General features: G+C 39.2%; 1 protein-coding gene across 9 annotated transcripts in view; it reads left to right on the top strand.

Moving 5' to 3' along the window:
* The first annotated feature begins 1,575 nt into the window (after nt 1-1,575).
* The window catches only part of USP54 (ubiquitin specific peptidase 54), a 91,658-nt gene continuing 68,768 nt past the window's right edge, over nt 1,576-24,465 (top strand). For 5 of the 9 annotated variants that reach the window (XM_064717366.1, XM_064717368.1, XM_064717369.1 and 2 more), the window contains exon 1: nt 23,145-23,285. The gene's annotated coding sequence lies outside the window, so the exon portion shown is untranslated. Of the gene's footprint in view, nt 1,898-16,242; nt 16,260-23,144; nt 23,286-24,465 lie in introns of those variants that run through there. The other 4 variants (XM_064717361.1, XM_064717365.1, XM_064717360.1 and 1 more) reach the window with 4 other exon arrangements.

Below are 24,465 nucleotides of genomic sequence, written 5' to 3'. Positions count from 1 at the left end.
CGAGCAACTTTCTGCTGGCCTGCCTAAGGACACGCCATGGGCCCTGTGGCATAGGACCCCCTGCTCACAGATGCTACACAAATTCAATTACACTGAGGAGTGCTTCAGTCAAACCCCACAGTGCTGGCTCAGACATGCAATTAGTTCCATATTCTATTACAAAAACAGCCATACTTTCATGGGCCTGAAGCTAGCACATATTCAGGGCTTCATTATATCTACTCTCTAACTGTTCCTCTTAATTATCTTTGGTCCCTAAGAGAGGCTTGAGGCCTTCCTCATCTGCTCTTTTTTCCATTATGGTTGGTTGGATTCCCAAAGCAAAAGACTGAAATGGGATGGGAAGACACAAGTAAACAAATATTCTCCCAAATGCACAAACTTATTCTTAGTGGTGTTAGAAATGCCATATTAACAGCAGCATGAACACTACTGCAGATGCATATTCACAGACTCTATGCTTTGTTTGCTGTAGGCAGAACCAACAACAGTCCCAGACCCCCAGGCACACTCTGTGCATCTGGAACACCACTACCAGGATACCTGAATTATCAGAAGCTGCAAATTCTGGCATACATCTTTTAGATACAGAACACTATGCATCAACTCACTTCTCTTATGTAAAAATGGGCTCAGCAATTAAATAGAAAGAACTTCCTGTACACTTACAGAGATGGTGGCACTTCTCTAAGCATTGTCACAGAAGTTCTATCTCTCAGATGCTGGGAACACTGGAAACAAAAGAGCAGAAAAGAAAATGTATTAACCCTCGTCTTCACGTTTCTGTCTGAGTAATTACTATTGTTGTTTATCCATGTGCCACTGAGGTACCAACTGGTCATGGAAATGGTGCTTGCTGCAGTTATCCTCAGATTCTCACTACATACATGGTCCTGAATTCATAGGGAAACACCTATTTCTTTCAGTGGGCTTGAAAAGTGTTTCTTAGGTGTCACCAAGAGCACTATTACACCAGAGTTAATATTACCATCAGTCTGCACTGGTGACAGGAAAATCAGAGATTGCAATGTACAGTTGACACTGACAGTTGACAGTTCAGGGAACACGAGACTTATAATAATTTTACATATTGCCTAGTATTCAGAAAATCACACTACAAATTTCTAAAACACCTTAATCAATTTTCCCTCATCGTGAGATAGTCTAATTCACACCTGAAGTATGCACGGTGTTGAACACCCCACGTCTCGCCTCTAGCCTGTCAGCCAACTCAGCTCACACGAACTACAGGCAAACTTTTATTGGACACGAACTGTCTGTTTCCTCCAGCCGTTTCACGGCACCGAGCACTGCCCAGGTTTTGCAGCTGCGGACAACCCCGAGGTGTTTCCCGGCCGGCAGAGCCGTGCCCCAGCCGGCAGAGCCGTGCCCCTTCAGCAGCAGCAGCAGCGCCGCCGCCCCGCCCCGCGCTCCCTCAGCGCTCTCGCCACAGGAGGCGCCCGCCGCCGGCGCAGCCCGCGGCTCTCGCGGGAAGATGGCGGCTCTCGCGAGAGGCGGGCGGCGCGGCTGCCGGTAGCTATGGCAGCGAGGGATGAGCGCGCCCGGCGGGACCCGCGCGCGGAGACAGGTGGGGACTGAAGCCACTCCCGGAGTGCGGGGGATTCCTCTCATCTCCTTCCGTCCCGTCCCGTCCCGTGCCCTCGGAGGAGCCGCGGCCAGACCCAGCTGTTCACTGGTTGCTCGGCCGTGCGCGCGGAGCCTCGCCGGTGGCGACCCCCGCCCTGCGCTGTGGCGCAGCCCCCGCCCGCCTCGGCCGGGCCGCAGCGGGGTCCGTGCGGGACTCGGCCCGGCCCCAGTCCCGGCCCGGCCTCCGGCGGGGCTGGCCGTGAAAGGCCCCTCTGCCCTGCACGCCCGCAGAAGAGAGCAGGAGTAGCAGGTACGAGAAAAAGAGAATGCTATAGGCTAAAAAGGTATTTTATTAGCGGGGGTCTTTGAAATAATATGGGATGTTGTATTATCCTGGTTAATAACCCAGGCGTGATCGCTGCCGTCAAAAGTTAAACTTGCATGGGAGCTGCTGTTGGTTAGCAGAACCTCCTCAGTATTTAATTGACTGTGTTGGTCTGAGGTTGTTAAAACCATGTGCTTTCACCCCCTCTTTTAAAAGAAAGCAGAAGCTCTTTGCTTTGCCAGAGTCGGATTTCTCTTAAAATCTTTCTTTGAGTAGAAGGATTATAAGTGGACATTCATGAGGATTGCAGCCATAAATAGAAACCATAACAATATACACCCTCTGCTTTCAGAAAGTTGCAGGCACAATGGCATTCTGGTCTTTCAGCTACGCGAACTTCTTGTGGGTATTGTAATGGCTGATCGTGTGTTAAAAAAATTCAAAAAGCTTTTCAGATTTCAGAACAAATTCTGAAGGTTTTAATCATGGAAGAAAGATGCATATGAAAAGGGAGGGAAAATAGCTGTGTGTTTCTCATGCAGCTTGAAAGAAAGACGTGTGTACTGAAAAAAAAATTATCTGAGCTTGTGCTACTTTTCAGACTTGGAAAAAAATCTCCAACGGAAGGATTTTGTGCTGCAATATACTTGACACTGAGTAGCAGATTTGGAAAACAGCAGCAGCACAGATAGTCTTGTGTTTGCTTCAAGAGTGAGGGAAAGTACTGCTGTGCTGAGAACTCAGCTGGTGAGGTAACACATGACTTGAATATGACAGCTTTTAAAAATAATTAGAATAATGTATTATGAGCTGAAAAATATTTGTCAGCCTGTTGAAATCTGTTCTCATTTAGGAAGTGACGGGAATAGCAACAGTTAAATTAGATAGGATAGTCTGTAAGTTCTATTCCATCACCTAATCAAAACTATATCTAATCAAGCATGCTGCATATCATTCACACTGGATTAAATAGAAGCTTTATTTTTTGCTTGTTTGTTTCCTTCTCACCTGGTAATGTCACCTATGAAGTCTTTATGTTCTTGGGGTGCAGTGAGGAGTAAGGGTGTGCCAGATTTGTCCGGTGCATTTACAAATTTGCATTTATAAATTTACAGTTATCCCAGAGAATTTAGATGTTTTGGAAGCTCTAAAACATTTCAGTTCATTTCTTTCAGGCATTGCAGGTAAGAAATATGCCAGTTCTTCTCTCAGTTCTGGGTTAAGTGTCTATTTTGAGACTGTAGTCACAAGTTCGTTAAAAAGGATAATGGGAATTTAAATCCTTCTCTGTCTAGTCTTGGAGATGTTATTAGGGATTAAGCCTTCTTAGGCGAGTTTTCATGGACAGTACATAGAAGAGAAAGTGTGTTTATTTCCCAGTTTGTGGAGCTTCAAAAAGTTTGTTACCTTGAGAGGCTCATTGACAGAGGACTCTATGAACATATCTCTGTAAAAAACAGTTGTACCTGTCCAGAATCCCTTTTGGTCCAACTGTGCAAATTGCAACAGATGATATAAAAAAAAAAAAAGAGATAAGAGGATGAAAAAATAATAAAAAGTCTCAGCTATTGTTTGGGGTTTTTTTTTTGATCTGCTTGCCTAGCTTCAGAAGCAACAAAACTGTCTTGTAATTAGCATACCTGTTGATAACTGTAGAGCTTATAAGTATTCTCATTTTTTCTTATGCAGCCTTCTGAATACCTTACACATCCTTCAGTTTCCTGACATATGTTCCACAGACATTTATTCAAACAGTTTGTTTTAATTTGTTCTCTGAAATACTGCTTGTTTGCTTTTAAATTTCTTTATTCTGTCAATAATGGCTACAGGCACAATTCCAAAGCTTTTTTATATTCTGTCACTGACGGTCATTCCCTAGAAAAGATATGCAGTGCTTGATTGCAGAGAGAAACAGCATGAAATTTTATTAGTGACTGTCAAAGAATTTGGATTGGCTTGCTTGGATTCCTCTATTGGTCCTGTTAATTGCAGGTCAAGTAAGAGGCAATCCCCAGTCTTTAGGATTTTGCCTTCTTCCCTTCTGTAGGCAGCCCCATTGCCTAGGCTTATGCTGTGTGTGAGGCTGCTGGGAGGAGCCATCTCCTGGTGTAGTCTGGGCACTTTCTGAGACAAATGACACAGTGTGGTCAGTCTTATTGTGCCTCTTGACATACAAATTTAGTGTGCAGTTCATTTCTTTTTCTGTTATGTCACTTGATGCATGGGGTTTCTTGTTCTGGGACAGGGGAAGGTGGGTTTGGGTGCATGTCACCAGCCACTGTCTGTGGGACACTGTGGTTCTGATGTTTGGCCAGACTAGGATATGGCTGGGCTGTGCTACTCTGGTTTTATAGCAATAGGCTGTATATTGCTATAAAATATAGCAATATACAGCCTATTATATATATATAGCTCATATATAGCTCAGTTACTCAGCTTGCAGAACCTGTGTACAGTCATTCAGCTGGCAAGTTAACCTGTTGGGCCTTTCCTACAGTTACAGTAAGTGCTTTATAGCTGGAGTTATTGGAAAAGGAAGGAAAAACTTCAGTTTAGCAAAAACCAAGGAACCTGCAGGAGACTCTTTTTTGATACTTCCCAAGATTTGTGAGTTGTATGTGTTCTGTTGTAGTCTCCAATATTAGGAGTAATATTTCATGTTCACAGAGTGTAAAACTTTCAGTAGATTTTGTTGTCTAGCTTAAGTTCGTGATGTAAAGGTGATCTTAAAGGCACTGCATTAAAAGTTGGTGTGTCTATTCAGTCCTGTAGCAGTGATTGCTTAGCAAAATGGAGGACTGTGGTACCTACTGAGTGTTTCTTGTGATTGCTCCCAAGCTAGTAAAAGGCAAAGGAAAGGGCTGGATGTGGATTTGAGGCTTAACACCATTTCTGTTCAAATTAGGAAAGCATGTGGAAAATTATGTACTGTTATGTACTTTTTCTGTCTAACATGATTTTGAAGAAATACTGTAAAAATATGGCTTCTCTAGTATTACTCATGATAACTTGTAAATAAATCCATTTCTGAATTAAAACTTCAAGTAATAGAATATATTGTTGCTGCTGCAAGTGGTGTTTAAATATTTTGACTACAAAGGCATCATAACAACATACAAAGCAAATTTGATATTCTTTTTATAGAGTACTGTGACCATTTTCTTCAAAACCTTCAACCTCAAGGAACACACCTTTGAACAAGGTATCTGAAGAGATCTTTAAGCAAGACTATGAAGTTTCAGCTTTAAGACCTGCATATTGGTCTCTTCTTTATTAATGAAACCTCTGAAAGCTTTATATTTGTACAGAGGAAATTATAATTGGGTATCTGAGAGTCAGAAATAACCTTTATCCACAGAATGATGCATTGTGCTAGTGCTATAGTAGTGCTGTAATTTGCACTGTTCCTCTGGCACTCTCCAGAGGCTCTGGTCTGGAGATGCTATCTGAGGAGGAAGAGATTACTTCTGTTTGTTCATTTTTCTCTTCTGTTGCTGGTGTTGTTTTCAGAAAGGCAAATTGACGTTTTGAATTTTGAGTTTGATGGGAGCAGGACTGAGCCTGACAAATCAATTGGCAAAGGCCAGGGCTGTCAGATGGTAATAGCTTGCCTTCATTACCGACCAGTTTAGATTTGAACCAATGACCTAGAGGTGAAAAGCTCAGCATTGTATTATGAATCCTCTGATCTATCCCTATGTTCTCTTGTTTGAGGTCCCTGTAGTCCTCTTAAGCAGAACATGCAGTAAATATTGAGCATCGTTTGCACTTGTACATATTAGAGCAGTGTCCATTCCAGTTGTCTGCTGTGCGTGTGAGGACACTGCAGTTAAATATAGTAACAATTTCTTACACTCTCTGGCTTTTCATGAGAAACCCTCATACAAATCCAACCATATGGCAAAACCCAGCATTATCCTAAAACCATTAACAAAGAACCTTTTGCTGCCATTAATGGGAAAATGAATCTACAGCTCTAAGTAGCCTACTGGGAGTTATTAACAACGTCAGGGCACTGCTAAGAAAATGAACTTAAATAAAATATCATTAGGATCTGAGTCATCCCACCAACACTTCTGCATGTTGTATCCAAGTTGGTATTTATCTATGAAAGCCTTTTCAGAGTATATTATCTTTATTACTCCTCTACTTTTTTCTTCATTGAGTATCTTTAATGCTGTAAAAAAGCACAATGGAAAACCATTTGCATGGATTTCATAAAATAGATTCAAAAAGTATTTGGAATGTCCAGACGGCTCATAAACTATTTTCCCATTCACTCTGAGGTAAGATGTTCCTAGGCAACCTAGTGAGCAGGAGGACGTCAACAAATGTAAATACTTGGGCAAGTGATTGTTAGTTTCTAAAGCTGTTAAGTTACTGTCTACAAGTCACAGATTCTGTGAGCTACAGAAATAATAAAATTAACATTTGTATGTGTTTGGATTGTCTTTTTATCTCCTTATCCCTTCTCCTCCAATCCTTAATCTCATTCGACTTCATATCAACAGACACTGCTGTCTCTGTATGGATTGATCTGCTGCCAAATCAAATATAAAGAGGTAAATTTCCTACTGTCCCCTCACTATGAGAGCAAATTAGGTCTTTTTCCACTCCCCGACCATTAATTTTCATGTGGTTTAGAGGAACATAAGTTATTTTTGAGATCTCTGGGGGTTTTATTTGAAAATGTTGAAAATTGGCCAACTGATTCAAAAGGTATTGGTAGAAAACCTGTTTTGGTCATATGCTTCTGTGGGCAACAACAACAAAAAAAAAGCTTACTGCCAAGTTACTAGTGAAACAAGATATATGATTATGCTGTGTGATGTATCCTTGGTGCAATTTGTTTTCTCCCTCTAGAGAGTATCAGCTAGAGCATCCCTCTTGGGGCAGTATTTTCCTTTTTGCATAGCAATTTCTAGTAGAGAGGACATGAGCTGTATCTATTTTGTAATTTTACCCCCTCTCCTTTGATAGCACTGAACTCATCTTCAAGATTTCTATTGTTGAAAGCAAAAAATCTCAATCCTTGGAGGCTTTTGAGAATTGTAGAAATTAGGGTTTCAAAACTCATAGATAGAATTTATTTCCCTCTTTCAAATATCTCTCCAAACCTGAAACTATGCTTTTTTTTGTTTGTTTTGTTTCCTTTGGGTGTTTTTGTTTTGTTTTTGTTTTGTGGTTTTTGTTTTTTTTTAATGCAGATCAGACTTCATTGAATTGTGGTTGTCTGTAAAAGTGAGACAGAACATGAACCCTGGTGATCTTTTAATTATTTTGCAATAAAATCTGACTTTTTACATTCTGCCATAATTGATTTGATGTGTGCATTTGATCAAGCATGCAGTCCTTGAATTTGAAGGGTAGGAGTCTGGCTTTTGGAATTGCTTTTCCCTTTTGTCTTTTACAGCTCTGAAAATTCAGGCAGTTAAACTTCAGCTGCTCTCTCATCCTATTTAAATTGAAGCAGTGAGTGTGGGTTTATTGTGGATACCTGTTTTTAGAATGTAGTCAAGCTTGCTAGATGGTATAAACAATTTAGTGCCATAAACTGGCACAAAAGGGCAGGTTTGAATGTGTACCTAACAAATAAGCACTAACTACTGGTGCAAAGGTAGAAGCAGGTAGGATGAACTGTCATAACCAATGGTCACATGTTAGTGTCTTGACTAGAATGCTTTTCTTATGGAACAGTGTGGCTCACCAAAATTTATGCAGAGATACGTGCTGCATGTCCTGTGTGTGGTGGGAGCAGTTTGTATACGAGGAGCCTGCAGGGAATCAAGGGGAAATTAGCTTTATTTTTTTTATCCTACCTGCTTGTTTATTTCTCATACTTGGTAAATGTAAATCGGTATTTGTAGTAGATATTGTTTGGTGGATGTAATTAATATGATTTAGTTTTAAAAAAAAGATATGTGGTTTATTACATTTTGAATTTTGAAATTAATGAATGGACTACAAATGTGTAAGAGTGATTCAGATGTGGGAGACTGTTTGAAGAGGAGGAATCTTCTGTAAGTATTTCCACAAAACATGGAAATAAATGTGTTCTGGGAAGTAGTTAATCAGTAAAGTGTGTCACAAAGCAGAGGATAGCAAAAGACTTTATAATCCTCCAGTTTGTATTCCCATTACAGTGAACTTATAAATGGATCAATAAACAACAGCTAATGCCTCTCAGCGTGTTGATACATGGGCTGTCACTGTGACATGGAAACAGGTTAATGTCCTCAGTAGATCTGCATGTTATTCAAGAAAATAGGTCATGGTGTAGGGGAAGGGGAGGAAAAATAAAAGAGAAAAAAAAAAGGTTGATTTTTCTTTTTTACTCTTCCTGTTCATTAAAACTTTTTCATTATGCTGCATCTGAAGTGTTCTAATGAATAGACAGCAAAACTTCATAAACATTGGGATAGTAAACTGTGATGTCTGTTTTGGACAGTTACCACAACAATCCATGCAGTGCTTGTAACAGATGATATCTGGGGAGTTTGTGTAAGTACTGTTGAAGGATGTTACAAAAAGGCGTTGCCAGCAAAAACTTTAGGGTTCTTTGATTATGGATGCTTGATAGATTTTAAATAGAGATTTTTTTTTATTTTTCTCAAAGCAAATCAGGAAAAAATGCTGTGGTGTGAGTTTGGCAATGTTGCAGTTTTCATTTAAGTGGTGTTTTTATGATATTCCTAATTTGTTTAAATTCTTGAAGACAGACAACTTCCACAGATTTTTCAGGGAAGCTTTTCAAAACTTCACTTTAGGTACTTCTCTTAAAATGCATTGCTTCAGGAGAGCATGGAGAAGGAGAGAATCTCTTTCCTGTTAGCAAAAACTAGCTGGGTTTAAGGCTGTAGTTTTATTATGGAAATAGTCATCTTTTAAGAAATATCTTCTGTTGTGCAAATGTGTTTTCTTTAAGGGCTCTTCATTTTTGGGAGAGATAGAAAGGAGTTTAATAATTTAGTAATGTATCTCTTCAATCAGTCCACATACTGTTGTTAATAATTGTAGCAGTGATAGTCAGCTGTATAATTACCACATAAATGAAGATATTTACCACTTTCCCATTATGTTTTCCTCTGTTCCCTGTCTGCATGTGATGGATTCTCCTCTGCATGTTTGTCTGATATTGCAGCTGCAATAGCTGGAAGGTATTGCTGGAATTGCCCAGCTGGAAAGGTAGCAGCAACCACAGGCAGAAGATGGTAGAGTCTTGTTATCTCCACTAGAACAGAGCATTTTTCAGGCTCAGGGATAGAGAGGGATGTTTTCAAATTGAAGTTGCTTTTTCTGATGGCATAGCTGCATAAGCATTTCTAGACAAAAGCGACAGTACTGGGAAAATCTTATTTTTCCGGATTATTCTGCAAAGGAACACTTGAGATTATTATTCAATAAAACAATTGAAATACTGTTCTTGAGGTGAATTCTGAGAATTCTCAGTGGCATTTTCTTGTTTTCTGCATACTAAATTTTCACTCTTTCTGTGTAATGCCAGCCTATTGAGCTGATATGGGATTGCCAATATGTCTCTACTTTAAATAGGACATAAAAATGTCTTTACTTGTTCAGTCAAACTAATGTTCTCATTTGGTTTGTGAAAATCACTCATAAATATGACATAGGAACTTTCCTTGGGAAGCATGTGACGTCCATTATCAATTTATGGACATAAATTAAAATAGGAAAGGTTCTGACTGGTGGTAAGGAAGATTTTTCCCCACTCCATTGACAGCTGTGCATTTGAATGAGAGGCAATCCAGTCTACATCCCTAGAGGATTTAAGTCCCAACTGGATAAAGCCCAGAGCCACCTGATCTGACCTCTTAGTCATGCTTTTGGTGTGAGGTTAGGTGATAAACCTCCTCTGGCATCCTTTCTAGCCTCAGTTATTCTGTGGCTCTGATGTACTTGTTGATCACACTCATTTTCAGCATTCTTTCTTCCTAATTGTGTGAGCTGTTCATTTGGAGTGTTCACTAAATTCCTTTGGTAAGAATGGCATCCCATGAGACTGGAGAATTTGAGGCACCAGCTCAGGGGGAAAGGGAGCAGCAAATTGCTGTCCAACTGTCTTGATAAGCAGCTGTGGCTGCGGTCAGATTAACTCCTGCCTTAAAGAATGTTTCTGTCAAGATTTAGTCTAGATTAAGCCATTTTCCTAAGAGGACTTAACCAAACGATGAAATTCTTTGTTCTAAATTTGAATAAATTATGCAGGACCTTGACTAAACAAACATTAATTTTTGTACAAGAAATAGATGGTTCTCAGACATTATATAATATTCAGAACAAGTTCTAATTGTGAGTAGGACATAGCGTAACTTGAATATTATGCAGGCAAGAAGAAATAGAGCAAGGGAGCCAGCACATTTTTTCTTCTAATAAAACAGACAGAATTTCAGAAGAGTTTAGTAGGGTTCCTAAGGAGGAAGTCAGTGAGGCATTGTATAATTCCTCACTGTTGCTGAGATAGTTGCTGCAACTAAATGACTAAATGTGTTTGGTTTCCTTTTTTTCTTCTTTTGTTACTGATATAAACAAAGAAGAAGGCCAAAAAGAAATTTTGTTAAATTGCTGTCAGCTGTTGAGCAGACTGAACTGCATAAATGTTTTTCAAGAATAACATTGTCAGTTACTTTTGATTCTTTGATAAGACAGGAAAGATGTATTTAGGTTTAAAAACTAATCTCTTTGGGAGATTTTTTTTGAGACTATGAAAAATCCTTTTGTCTTCAGAGTCGGCTTTGTCATAAGATAGGAAAAAATATAGACACATTCATAATTTATGCCTCTAAGTATAACTAATAGCATTTTATGAAGAGGTTAACACCTGATTTAAGTTACAACGTGGAGGAAGAAGTCTTATTTCTCTATCTAATAGTAATATTTTTTTTATAAAACTGGTCCTAGACTTTAATTGGGTCACTTTTGTTTTAAATACCTGCTTGTGATTCTAGTGTTATCTTTTGGTGTGGGATGAGGATTAAATAGTTGATTTTCATGTGCATGTTTTAAGGAGATCTCCAGGTTGAGGGCCTGCCTGCCCCAGCAGAGCTGCTGGTACCACACGGGATGTTCTGCATTGCTGCTCTGCTTTGCCAGATCACTTGCACAGAAAGAGGTGATGGCAATGCTTTCTGGTGTGAATGCCAAAGTGGGACCCACCTGCTTGTTTTGGACTGCACACAGGTGGTACAAACTGAAAAACAGTTAAAAAATATCTTTCCCCTTACTTTCCCCAATAATGATCCGATATCTGTCCTCCCACATGATGACTATAGGCAATAAATAGAATTTTAGCACATAAATTAGTGTTTTTCTTCCTCTGCCCACTCCCATTATTTAGGTTTGTAGTCATGCAGTTTTAATTCTGCCAACATTCTTTTTTCTTAAAAAATAAAAATCCAAACAGCTACTGAACATAGAGGAAAATGGTGTCAAATGAAACAAAGGACCTTCAATTCTCCCCTTTTTTTATTAATATCAACCGGTTTGGTTTGTGTGGGTTTTAAAATATGTTTATTTTTTCTTTGTCAGGGTGGGGAGAAGTTGCCTTGGCTGCTTACCAAAGGAATTTTCCATCTACTGATAATATTCCACATAAATGAGAAGCAGTGATCATGATTTTGAATCCGTTAAGAAGTAGTGAAGGCCAACTCTGGGCTGCTCTAAAGAGGTTGTGGAAAAATTCTTGAATTTAATAAACCCTCAGTCTCTTTTAATGAAGGCCAGCATTTTTATGTTGTTATCCCTGGGTGCCCTAACTCAGGACAGCATGAAGACTCTTAATTACTAGTGCTGTCCTTGATAATGCTGTCCTTAACTCTTCCTCTCATAAGCAGTTTACCTCCTCAGAAGAAATAGAAAAGGTAGCACAATGATCACTCCTTGAACAAAAAGTGTGTTTGCAACAGTAGCTGGTATCTAGGTCTTTCTTGTGGTTTTCCAATCAGCTTTCACAAAGGATTTTATTATTGATCTGAGAGAAACATAATAATATGAATGTAACACTACATAGATAAGTCTAGACAAAGCCAATCACTGGAATTCTGGCTTTTGAAACACTTGTAACTTTGGACACTTGTAACTTTTTATGTTAGTCAGAACTTCCCAAAAAAGCTAATTGTCAAACAGGTGTTTGTGTCAACTTTTTTCTCCTGTTTGGGCTTTACAAAATAAATGGCAGACCTGCAAAGTCTAATTACTTAGTAGTTCCTTCAAGTGTTTAGCACTACTTGCAGGGTATAATTATCCAGCTGACTTTAGAGCAAGAAAATAATGTTCTTTGCCTCAAAGGCATTCACTTAAATGTCTTGGTTTCTGAATTTGAGGACAGAGGGTGAAGCATGTGTGTGTGTTTGCCTGTCATCTCCATGTTCTTTGGGAAATGCAAAGCCAAATCCAGTGCCTTCTTTAAACTTACCTGGACTTAATGTCATAACATATTCCATTTGCAGATTGAGATCTTTGAAATCATGGTTTTGAAAATTGAAAGTTGAAGTAGGAAAATTATCACAGCCAAAAATCCATTTGACATTTTTATAAAGAAACCTGTGCTGGAGGAAATACTTCATGTATTTTCAGGGCAGAATTGTTTTGGAGATTCTTTAAAAGGGTTGTTAGGGGAACTTTTCCTCTGTTGCACTAAGACTTTTAAATGCATGCTGGCGCTGCCAAAATTATTTGGAATTTAGACTAAGATAATGTATAGCAGGATTGTCTCCTCTTTAATGATGTCAGTTCTGCTTCCACAACTAGAGCAGCCTCTTTCTTGCAGACAGAAGTTTCTACCAGGAGGGAATTGTTGTGATTTCAGTGGCTGTTGCTGCCTTAGGCAGCAACCCATACTGGAATTACAGATGTATTTACAACTGGAATCAGTCCTGCTTTCTTAGATTGTTTTAATTTCAGCCTTGTAAGCTTTTTATTCCTATTGAATGGTATAACAGGAAGATATGTTTACTGGTACTTTTGGATTTCAAGATACAGCCAGGATACCAACACTAAAAGCTTTGTGTTATGAATGACATAAATTTTATATGTCACTTCATTGTATGTTTAGTTATGTTTTAATTAGAAATATAATTCTGCCTAGCAGATAATCAAGTAGGATTGCTAGGCAAAGTATTAGAATGCCTGTTTAAAATGGTGTATATTTGCAAGATATAATAACAAAAAGCAACAATATCTATTATGTGAGTAATTGGGAAATAAATTGATGTGCATTGCATCTTTACACTTTATGCAATTTCTACCTCTTTTGTGAAGTGCAGTGACATCACTTGCTTACTCAGCTCTTCTGTATCCTTTGCAGTAAGGAGAATTAGAATAGGAAAATTCAGAACTTGAGTCAGGTGTTTTGATTTCAGACATTTGTGAGCCTTAATACCGAGTTTGCTCATTGCAGGTTTTGCAACCAGTTTTTAAGTTGCCAAGCTGTTCATCTATCATAGGGGAAGCATATACAAAGGAGAGGAGGTTGGTGGACTGGTAAATACTTAGGAAAGGAGTATGCACAATTTCTTTTGCTTCAGTGCTGTCTTTAGGTTTAGCTTATTCATTCAAGTAGTAACTGTTGGTGGGCTGGTACTGTGGAAAAGATGATGACAGTTAACATTTCAGAGGAACGAGAACCAGGCCTGCAGTAGTTTCTGCTCAGTGCTTATTGCATCAGCATCCATTCCAGCCTTCCCTGTCAAATTGTACCTAGCTGTTACCCAGGCATGGTGATGCATGTGTTGTAGTCAGGGTCAGCTGCTTTTTATGGCACCACTCCTTTGCTGCTTGGGAGGGATGTCCACAAACAAGGCTTCCTCTGACAAGCAAGGAGTTGAAGATTTGTTTCTTGTCTTTGCTGCATAAGCAGGCAGAATTCTTTTTACTGTTTGAAAATTCAAATTAATTTCAAAAACTCACTTCTGGGCATGTTTTCCAGCTTTTCTTTTTTACTGGAATTCTGTTTGGAGTCTTTCAATGCAGATATTTCAACAAAATTAACTTTGGCATCGTATCAGAAGTAGCCAGAATTGATGGGCACAGAGGCTTGGCTTGTCAGAAGATGTTAGTGTAGAACTCAGAATAAAATTTGGGTGTTCTGGCTGTTCCGGTGCTGTCACATTCCCAGTTCAGTGAGAAGAGGAACCAGATCTTGAACTGTCTGTCTTCTTACAGAAATAGTTCTAAAATCTGTTACATTCTACTGGGGTGGAAATTCTTGGAGGATATGTGAAGTAGCATAATGAAACATTACAATAAAATCTTTTGAGTTAGCAAACGTTTTTGCTAGTGTAACTTGTACATGTACAAGTACATATCTATACACAAGAGACAAAAATTGGATTTCATTACAGAGATCACCTTCACAGAACAGGCTTTCTCTGGACAGTAATCAGCAGTAATTATTTCTTGTTATGGGTCCTGACCATATAGAAAGGATGCAACAGAGCTTGCAGCTAAAACTAACCATAAACAAGCACTGTAAATACAGACTGTACTAACTGTTCAAATTATGTTAAATGAATTTTCAAACTAAATATGTGTTTGTATTGAATTCCAGTGTGAATGTGAATAGAGCAGATGTGTTATATTCACATACTATCATGTATCAGACAGTGAACTAAATAGGGAGAGACTTCTTACTTCTTTTCAAGTTTAAAGGTAATATTAGGAGGCTGCATCAATGTGATTTTTTTTTCCTGTCAGTAGCTGTCACATATATGAGGCAGTAGTAAAACTCTGCAAGATGTGCCTCTTATTATGAAAATTTTCCTAAAGACATTAAGTTCTTGATCTCTGAGTTGAAATAATTTATGGGAACTAGTAATCAATCAACTTCATGTGAAAGAAAAATCAAATAGTTAGTATGTAATATCTGTTCCAAAATATACTGAATGCCAGCCCACTTCAAATTGTTATCTCATTGGTGATTTAGTTGTGATTAGTGATTAATATTAGTGTTCAAGATTAATATAATTTGTAATATTTTTAATACCTTCCAAACATTAACCCTTTAGTGTGCCTATAGCAAAAAAGCAAATAAGCAAACAAACAAAATCCTTCTCCAAAATCCCACCAGTTGAAATCTGAATATTTGTCCTTGTAAATTACTTTATCTCATCAGGAAAAAATGTGATAAGATGTAAAATAGTGACTGACCAGTTTCAGTGTAAGTTTTCTTTTGTTATGTTGTCTGAGATTTCACTGAGAATATATATGGTTAATTCACTAGTGGTTTATACTAAGTTGTTTTGCTTCTCAGGGTAATTGGACTAGAAATGCATTAGTTGGTTAATGCAGTTCAGCTGGTGGTCAGTATCTTGTTAAGTCATGATAAATCAGTGTTTTAGCCTTTTCCTTCTGTCAGGGATAAAGCAGGCATGTCAGGTATTTTTTCCCCTTCAAAAACATTTGTTTTTGCACTCTTAATGAAATAAAGTCAGATACTTCCACAACAGCTAAGCATTCATTTGCTACATTCACCTACACAAATAGTATTTTTATTATTTTTCTTCTAATGTTAAACTTGTTAGATTTTGCTCTGCTGTTTTATAAAGTATTGCCATAAAATTATACAATGTGTCAGATTAATGTCGGATAATCTTAGGGGAACTAATTAGTTTTGTAGATACTTTTGCATCCTAAGTATTTCTATTATTTTACAATTGTATTACACTATCTTACTTTTAGTCTCTGATATTTTTGGGAAGATTAAACTTCAATGAAGGGAAGGGCCAGAAGGCTATGAGTATGCTTACTGTACACGAAAGATAATGAGCAGTTTTTCAGTTTTATGTAACCATTGTATAATTCTTGTGAAAAGGAAATAAACAATTTGGGTGCATGGTGAATAACCTGCAATATGCTTAAGAAAACAGGAATTAGTTATCTTTAACTCATGTATTTTAAACTTCTTTCTTCCTGTTCTTTGTTACTATGTTAAAATAACGCAATCAAATATTTACATTAATATAGTACATGCCGCATATACATGTACTATAATAAGGGTATTATTATGCAGTTTAATTTTGGGCAAGGACAGCAAGTTACTAACGTTTTAAAAGTAATAGTACAACAATGTAGGAATGTACAGAAGGGTTGTTGAGTTTGTGTGCTATCAACACTGTGAGAGCCATCGTATCTGCAGGATCATTTGTGTCAGGCTTAATCCTGTTTTGTTTGTTTTTAATCTGCAATCCCTTTTTCAGTGTATATGCATGAATTTTGTGAACAAAGTACTGTGTGTGTGTCCCATCCAAGCCAGCTCCGTCTGCCCGGCTGGCTGTAGAGACGGATTTCATAATGGCCGCAGAAACGACGCTAATACGCTGCAAACGATCTGGTAATTGTTCTCCCTTGCTGGTGTGATTGCTGAGTGGATCGCAGAGCTCTGGTTCTGTTCCCGCCTCAGTGCGGCTCTGCTGGGTTGGCATTGCCCTAGGGGTGGCCGCCCCAGTGGGAAGGGTCCCGTCCTTCTGCAGGGCCCTGTCCTGACCTTGCCGGGGCTGCAGGGCCTGGGTCTGCCCTCCGAGCTGCGCTCACCGCAGTGCCCTCCGGCAGCCACAGAGCCGTGGCTCTTCGTAGGCAGCACGGTTTGTAAGATGGACTAGAAGTAAGAACTATGAAAATACTCTTAAGAGGAGTATAAATGAGCAGCAGTTAGCACAGGAAGGAAATAAAACACATACTTTTTAGTATGCAAAACCTACTGGGGTAGGTTATTTATTAGGCTGGATCCTGATGACATGCGTCCTTTGACTGGTTAAGGAAAAAAAAGTGATGGAAGCTATCTCAGTACAGCTGGCTGCCCTTTGAGATGCTTTAACACTTGAAAATGCAAAGAGGGTGGGTAAAGAGAGGAAAGGTCTATAATTTCCTGTATCCTGTCTTCCACATTTTGAACAAATTCTTGCAGAAAGCATAAGCCTCAGGGAGACAACGGGAACGTGAGGCACAAGTATGATGAATTTAGGAAGAGTAAATAGTCCTGCCAGTCTTAACAGTCCTTACAGTTTCTTCTGTAACATGGCAATAAGGCCAGCAAATTGACAGGAAAAGTGTGACTGTTAGTATTTTTCATGTTAGTGAGTTCTCTGGCAGTGTTTCTTGCTATAATATTGCAAACAAGGGAAGAAATGTGACCTGAAAGAAACTCTTGTAGAGTAGGAGCAAGACTTGGTGGATGACTGTGCCTGGTAGGTGGTTACTAATGATCGTCTGTCAGAATGAAATGGTTCTATTGAATGCGGATCTGCCACGGTCTGTTGGGTCTGTACTCATTCTGCTTCATTTCAATCTTCTTGTTAATGACCTTGATGATAGAATAGAGAATGTGCTTACAAAATTGATTCACTGAAAATGCCCCTAGAACTTGGAGGGAATATATATATGACACAATTTTCTGAGCACCACATTGTTTTGAGAAATTTAAAAAAATCTAAGGAGATAAATAGTGACAGATTGAAGTTTTACACCTAACAGAAATCATGAATACACAATTAGACTGTAGGGAACAAGTAGTTAGATTATAATTCTCCAGAATTTCTGATGTAAAAGGTCAAATGTTATACCAGGAGGGATAAAAAGATACAGAACAGTCTTTTTTTGTTGTTTTTTTTTTTTTTTTTTTAATCCATGGGTAAGTCCTCTCTTGAAGTTTTGCATCTCACAAGGGCATATGCCCTAAGGAAATAGAGGTCACCTGAGCAGAGTTTGGGAGAAGAGTAATCAAATAATTTGAGGTCTGGAAAATGAGGCCTAATTGGAAAGACTGAAATAATTGGAACTGGGGAGAGGAGTGAGTGTGCAAGTGCCAAAAAGAGAACCAGAAGGAATAATTTTGTGTGTATGTGGTAGGCAATTTCAGGAAGGTAGGAAGTTGTTTGGTATAAAGCCCATCTATGAGAAAAAAGGAAATCAGCAATCTTAAAATGTTACAAAAACCATAGCTTAGGTCTCTCATGAACAAAGGACTGGTTGCTGAGATAGCTGACTGTTCTTTCTCCTTAAGAATTTTATTTAGCTGGTTTTTTGAGCAACATCATTATTTTAAGATTGATCAACAGTACATATAGCTTTTTGGAATGTTACTGAGTAAAAAATTAACACTTTGTACGTGGCGACAATTTACCCTGTGACAGTATCCACTTGACAAAATTGTGATGCAATCAGTCTCCATATTGTCAGTCCTTTGAGTTCTAACAGCCTCTAACTCAGTAGCCTCATCGTTTTTTTGTTGCTATCTCACTATGCAAGTAAGAGTTGTACCACACAAGATTTTCAGCTCTTTTTTCCTTTTCAAGGGCCCTTAACAAGCCTGTCAGTAGTTAACTGTTATTTCTTTATCATTTTCATAATGACTTCAGTTGTTTCTCCAGCACTCTGGGTACTGGACGTGTTATTAGGCTATGAAAACAAGGAGTGTACTGTTGGTGATTGTTTTGTTTATAAAATCTTTCTCAGTTTCCATTGTCTGTTTCTCCACTAAGAAATGAAGATAGCTTCAGTTACCTGGGGGTGTAACATATGTTGTTAGTATACTTTGAGTCTGTATTTGCATCGTTCTACCCTGGAATATGTGTCTTTAATCATTGCAGTTGGAAATTACCTTACTTAGCATTTTTAGTTTCTGTTTGCTTAGAGAGGTTTTGTGAGTCAAAGCCAACAGCCTGTGTACAGTGTAGCCAGCCAAACCTGAATTTTGCGCCTGAGAATGGAATTTGTCACAGCTCCAAGCAATTTTTAATGGAGCTTCTTGTTAAAGTAAATGTGAAGGAAATACCAGCATTTCAGTATTCCTTATCTCTAATAACTTATTAAAGCTCCATTCAATGCCTACTATTTCCCTTCCTTTCTCCTATGAGCAGTTTTTACACACAGTCTGGTATGGAAGCATTAGGAGTTCAGCATCCTGCAGGGAGACACTGGAGCTTTTAAGAGGTAGAGGTTTTTGCATGTTACAGAAAGGATCAGGGTGACTTGAAAATATTTGTTTTGGTTTGGAGGGGATCTTTTGAACTCCTCTCTCTCTCTCCTCTGCTACTATTTTGCTTCTCCATCACATAGAGAATTTGGGCTAAGTGCTGTAAATTCTATTATTTTTACTGCATCACATATCTTGCTTTCCTAAGTTTGTGTTCATATTGTCTGCAAGAAAAGTTACTATTGACATTGATTATTTAAATATTGATAATAAGCTTTCAAATTTCCAGACAAATCTATGTGGAAAACTCACAGGTTGGTGCTTTTTCAAGCTCTGGCCACATTTTAATGATATTATTTTTAGCCAACAGAGCCAGAAACTCTTGCTTTAAAGTAGAAAATGTAGAGTTAGTTGTATGAATCTAGTAGGTGATATCAATACTAGGAATAAATAGGAGGACCCTTACTGTAGTGGAATGCAAAGTAAGACACTTATTGTCCATGAAGACTCAGTGAAATAATTTTTGAAAAATATGGCCCAAATACTAAGCCTCAGAGAGAATGCCAATAGCATCTGCCACTGGAACGGGAGGGTAAGACTGCTACGTAGGAGGAGTGTGTAATAAAGAAATGCTGTAGTATGGAACTTGCAGGATGTTGCAGCCTCATCAACCAGCTCTAAGTACTGGGTGTAGGAGGCCAAACCAGCATTTAGTGTGATTCAAATGATGCACTTAAGAAGGCCTGGGGTTTGGGAGTGCTGTGATGCTGCTGAGCTGGGAGCTGAGCTGATGCCAGTGCCCGAGGTTGGGGCACTACAGCTGCTTTTCCCTTGCACGGTTGCAATGAAATTTACAGCAGCAAACGGCTGCTTATCAATGGATAATTTCATTTTGTGTCTTATCTATTGTTTTTAAAAGCCATAGTAGATCAGAAAACTCATGGCTTTATTTTTTCTTAGACTTGGAATGTAGATGCCTTAAATAATGTAGGTTTCTGGAACTGGAGTTCCTTGTTTAGCTGCATTTGCAAATCTACTGAGGAAGCACAGACCTGTCTTACCTACTGTTTATGTTGCATCATGTCGTACTTTCTGTGCTCGACTTAATGAAGATAATTAACTTTGGGCCAACAAAAATTCCTTTTGCTTTGCTTTATTTGGTGGAGGAAGAATGCTGCTCATTGTGGAATGCTGGATTAGGCTAATGGATGTTATAGTGCCTAGTATTTGTCTGTCTCTTTGTAGGATAACATTAAAAAGCATAATAGAGGCTTTATTTATAAGCATAAAGTGCGGTGTTATGAAGACTCTGTAGCAGAATTACAACTCAGACTTGAAATTTAGTGAGACAGCTGCAGCCCCTTTCACTGTAGAGTGGAGTTTGAATTATCTTGTTGCAACAGAAGTAAATGAAATTCATGTTACATTAGAAACTTAGTAGCTAAATGATCCTAAGTGACATCAATTTATTTAGAGGACTAAAAGAACACTGAATTTATTTAAGCTAGTGAAATGTGGGTAAAAATCCTATGTTTATTTTATGCTCCATACATAAAATAAAGTCCAGAAGTGATTTTGTCATGATTTCACTGTGCAAGACAGAACTGAGCTGTAAGTTTACTTACTGAACTAAGTCTTGCTTATTCAACACAGGATAGCTGTGTTGGATGGTAATATGTGTAAATATGTTGGTTTAATTTAATAGTTCTAGAGGAAGGCAACAGGAAGGCAACACAATAGTCTGGATAAGCAATAGCACTGCCAACATGTGGCAGACAATAGTCGATCTGTCAGCTGTGAAGAGCTGACTTCCAGGCTCCATCTCTCTAAGGGTGGGAGCTCAGTGATCAAACAGACACCAAACAGGATGGATAACAATCTAACAAGGGATTATTTTTTTTAATGTGACATTTTAAACTGATTAAAACTACTTTTATTTAGGGAAAAGTGTATTTGAGTGTATTTAAGTTCCACATTTATTGTTTTCAATAATTAAATCTGTTCTGAATATACTTTAAAATAAAATGCCACTACGTTTGCCACTAAAATTTTAGCAAATAAGGTGCTGAACTGAAACTAGCACTAATGAACTGGAGGCCTAGCTTTTGACAATAAGTAGAGTTTTTTAATTATAGTGTAGTATAACTGTTTTGATTGTTCCACACACTTTCTCACCTTAGAATGAAAGATAAAAAAGCAAAAAATGTTCACATTTAAATAATAGCCTAGGGAGTGCAGGGGATGAGGTGCCTTAGTCTAGAAGCATTAAGCATTTACTTTTTTTTTAAGTACCTAAATAAAATAAGATTGTATAACTTCTGTCCACATGCAATCTGAGATTAGTATGAAAGGGAAATTCTGTTTTAGAAAACATGCCGTATCACATTCATCATTTTCTAGAAAATAGACCGGATTATTTAGTATAGTAATCTTAGGCAACTAAGCTCACTAAAGCAGAAACACAGATTTTATAAGTACTCAGGGAAATGGGGGTGGGGGAAAGAAAGGGTCTAAACATAAAGAAAATGTTTTTGGACATCTGGGTGCCTGCAAATGTCATGGGAGGGGGGAGCTGTAATCTCTTTAAGGGAAAACAAGAGTTGAATGGAATTGAAGTATCAGATTATGTATGTATTTATGGTATCTCCTTATTAACAAAGCAAGAAGCAAAAGCTTATGTATGAGGTTATAATATATTTTGTTGCAGTACAATTCAGCCTGTTCCCATATGCACAGCAGAATTGTCTCTCCTCTTCTCTGAATGCTGCACTTCCAATGGCCAACGTAGTTTTTGATGAGTGCTGGTGTAATTGATGATGGAACCCATACACAGAAACAAAGAAAAAAGGGAAATTTTGCAGAGTCAAATAATTATTTAGGAACAGCTGTAGAAGGTTAAATAAAAGCTTTTTGATAGTAGTTGGAGGATGAGTGACACTGTGCTCTATTTTTACTTCATCTGTGATATCTACAAGGAGGAACTATCCCTGGGAGCATGTGTGAGAATTAGGATAGTGTCATTTGTCCATTTTACAGATGAGGAATTGGAGCAGACAGAGATGAATTCATTTGCATGAAGTTGCTCTGAAAGTTGGAAGACATGATGGTTAATCCTGCTAGTCTGTCTAGACTGGTGGTTGATAACAGCAGTGAGAGAATTCAAAATGTGACTGCACCTTGAGATTCCCAGCATCCTCCCTGGGGTTTAGGTGACAGTGAAATATTTTCATGTCTGGCTGTGTAAGAATAGTGTTTTTCTGTATGGATTAGATATAAATAGGATATAAATAGATGTAGGTAGATAGAAATAAGAAGGATGACAGTATAGAAGCTGCCATGTTTCTGTTTAAATTTGGGTTTTGAATAGGAACTTTTAGTATTTGTATCTTCCATTTCATTATCCTCTCTTCCCCATTTCATGTTATTTGTCTGTCTTGAGTTGAAGTGATGCAGATACTGATTTAAAGGTCTTTTGTCCTCCAGCAAATTTCCTTAGTACAGAGGATCACTGAGCAGGGTAAGAGGACAATTGATTTTGATTAGGGAAGAGCATAGTGATAAGTTTGATTTGCCCCAATTGCATTTTGAGTGTCTTGTTTGTTGATGAAACAAACTAAGTGGTTATCAGTTTTGTACCATGTTACATCAGCTGGTTTCTTCTGGCAGAAATACAGCAGTTCTCGTTCTGTGTCTGATTCTGAACATGGTGCTGGGAATGGTCAAGCTGTGCTTTACCGATGGGCAGGCTGCTATTGTGGTTCTGGGGTAAAAGAGGAAAGCTGTGGCCCTCAAGTTCTTAGCAACTGTAGCTATTTGGATTCTTGGATAGGAAGAATCAGAGAGGCACATCCTACTATGGCCACGGCCGCCTCTTAAAAAGAGCTGTGGAAAGAACGGGAAAGGATTTGATGCGTGTTGCGAAAATCCACCAGGTGAGTGGTTTGCTCGCCCAGGTGATTTCCATACTCGGCACCCTGGGGAGTTCTTTCCGGGGAGGAGGGCTGCGGGCGTGCGAGGGCAGGGCGCGGCTGCCGGGCGTCTCGGCGGTGCCGGGAGGTGGCGGAGAGGCGCTGGAAGCCGTGGGGCGGCCCGGCGTGCCCCGCGGGGGAAGCGGGCTGTTACCGGAGCGCGGCCGTGGCTGCTGCCCGCCCTCCCCGCCGGGCTGAGGCGCAGCGGCCCCTTTAAGGCGCGACCTGCCGGGGATCAGGTGCGCGGCCGGAGCGATGACGTCATGGGGCGGGGCCGCGGCTCCCGTTCGCGCTGCCCGCGCCGCGGGACGGGGCGGCGGCGGCTGCGCACGTGCGCGGGGCGGCGGAGAGCGCGCGGGGCCGCCGAGCCGGGGCGGCGGGAGCGGGGCCGCAGCAGCAGCAGGTGCCGGCTCGGTGCGTGTGGCGCTGCCTGCCCGCCCTGTGAGCACGTGAGAGGTTTTCTCCTGCAGCAGGCTAGGTGGGAAAAATGTGCTGTGTGCAGCGTGTTTAATTCTTTGCAAACTTAATTGATGTTTTGGGGTTTTTTCTGTGATACAGCCATCCATCGTGTTGTATGTTTTATTTGTGTTTACTTGTTGAAGCGGTTGCTTAGGTAGTAAGTGAACAGCAGGCAGTGCCTCAGTTGATTGTGTTTTCCATGATGATGAATTGTGCTGTGTACCTGCTGTCCTTGATAGAAAGTGCTGCGTGAAATTTGACTCTTTATGCTTGGCTAAACTAAGGCAAATCCCAGCGCTAAGGTTTGGACTAGAGGAGGGATGTCAGATGTCTTCCTCCCTTGCCAGTGGAGGATTGTATCCCCCCTGAATGAAAAGAGACTAGACCTTTTGCCAGCTAGGTGGGAATGTGTAAGCCCATGTGGAATTTACACCGCCTAAATATTTGTATGCACAGGAGTTGTGTTTGCTGGTTCTGGAGAAGAAAGGCAAGGGATTGTTTGTAGCTTTTTTTGGGGCTTTTCTTTTTGTATTTTTTATTGGTTGGGTTTTTTTTTTTTCTTTGTAAGGTGAGGGGAGGCATTGAAATCTTTCTTTGAACATTCATTTAATCTTCATGGTAAACAGACTTCTATATTTGTAGTTCTAATTTCTGGCTAATAGGTTCACTTTTCACCAGATAAGTTAAAATTGGCAGAAAAAAATAAAAAAAATCCCTGCTCAGGGAAATCATCATGTGAAGATAAAGTTGGCAGGAGGACCTCTGTAATTTTCTGGGTGGCAGAAGGATATGACCAAGTAAAACATGGCTTTAGCAGGCTTGGTTCTTAAGACTAGAGAAAAGTCTCTTGGGCATTGTTATGCTAAAAATGTAGGCTAAGAGTTTCCTTTGAAGTCCTGATTTGGAAATGCCCATGTCTACCACATATAATTTTTTGCATTAGATTCCAAAGTCGATTTAGTCTCTTCTAATCTTGCAGAGCAGGGTTCTGGAGTAGGTCTTTGTTTAAATAAACAAAAATACTTGTATGAATGTATGTATATGCTCAGAAATGTGCTATTTTTGCTTTTGAATGCACACCTCTGAAGCCATCATTCTGCAGGTTTCTTTTTTCTATTGTCTTGATCGCATTTCAGTCTAATCAGTATTCAATGGGTGATGTTTTTGCTCTCTAAATTTAGCTGCTGATGTTTATATAC

The sequence above is a fragment of the Zonotrichia leucophrys genome, chromosome 6, assembly GCF_028769735.1.
Source record: "Zonotrichia leucophrys gambelii isolate GWCS_2022_RI chromosome 6, RI_Zleu_2.0, whole genome shotgun sequence".
Taxonomy (NCBI): Eukaryota; Metazoa; Chordata; class Aves; order Passeriformes; family Passerellidae; genus Zonotrichia; species Zonotrichia leucophrys.
This window is presented reverse-complemented; position numbering and strand designations above follow the sequence as displayed.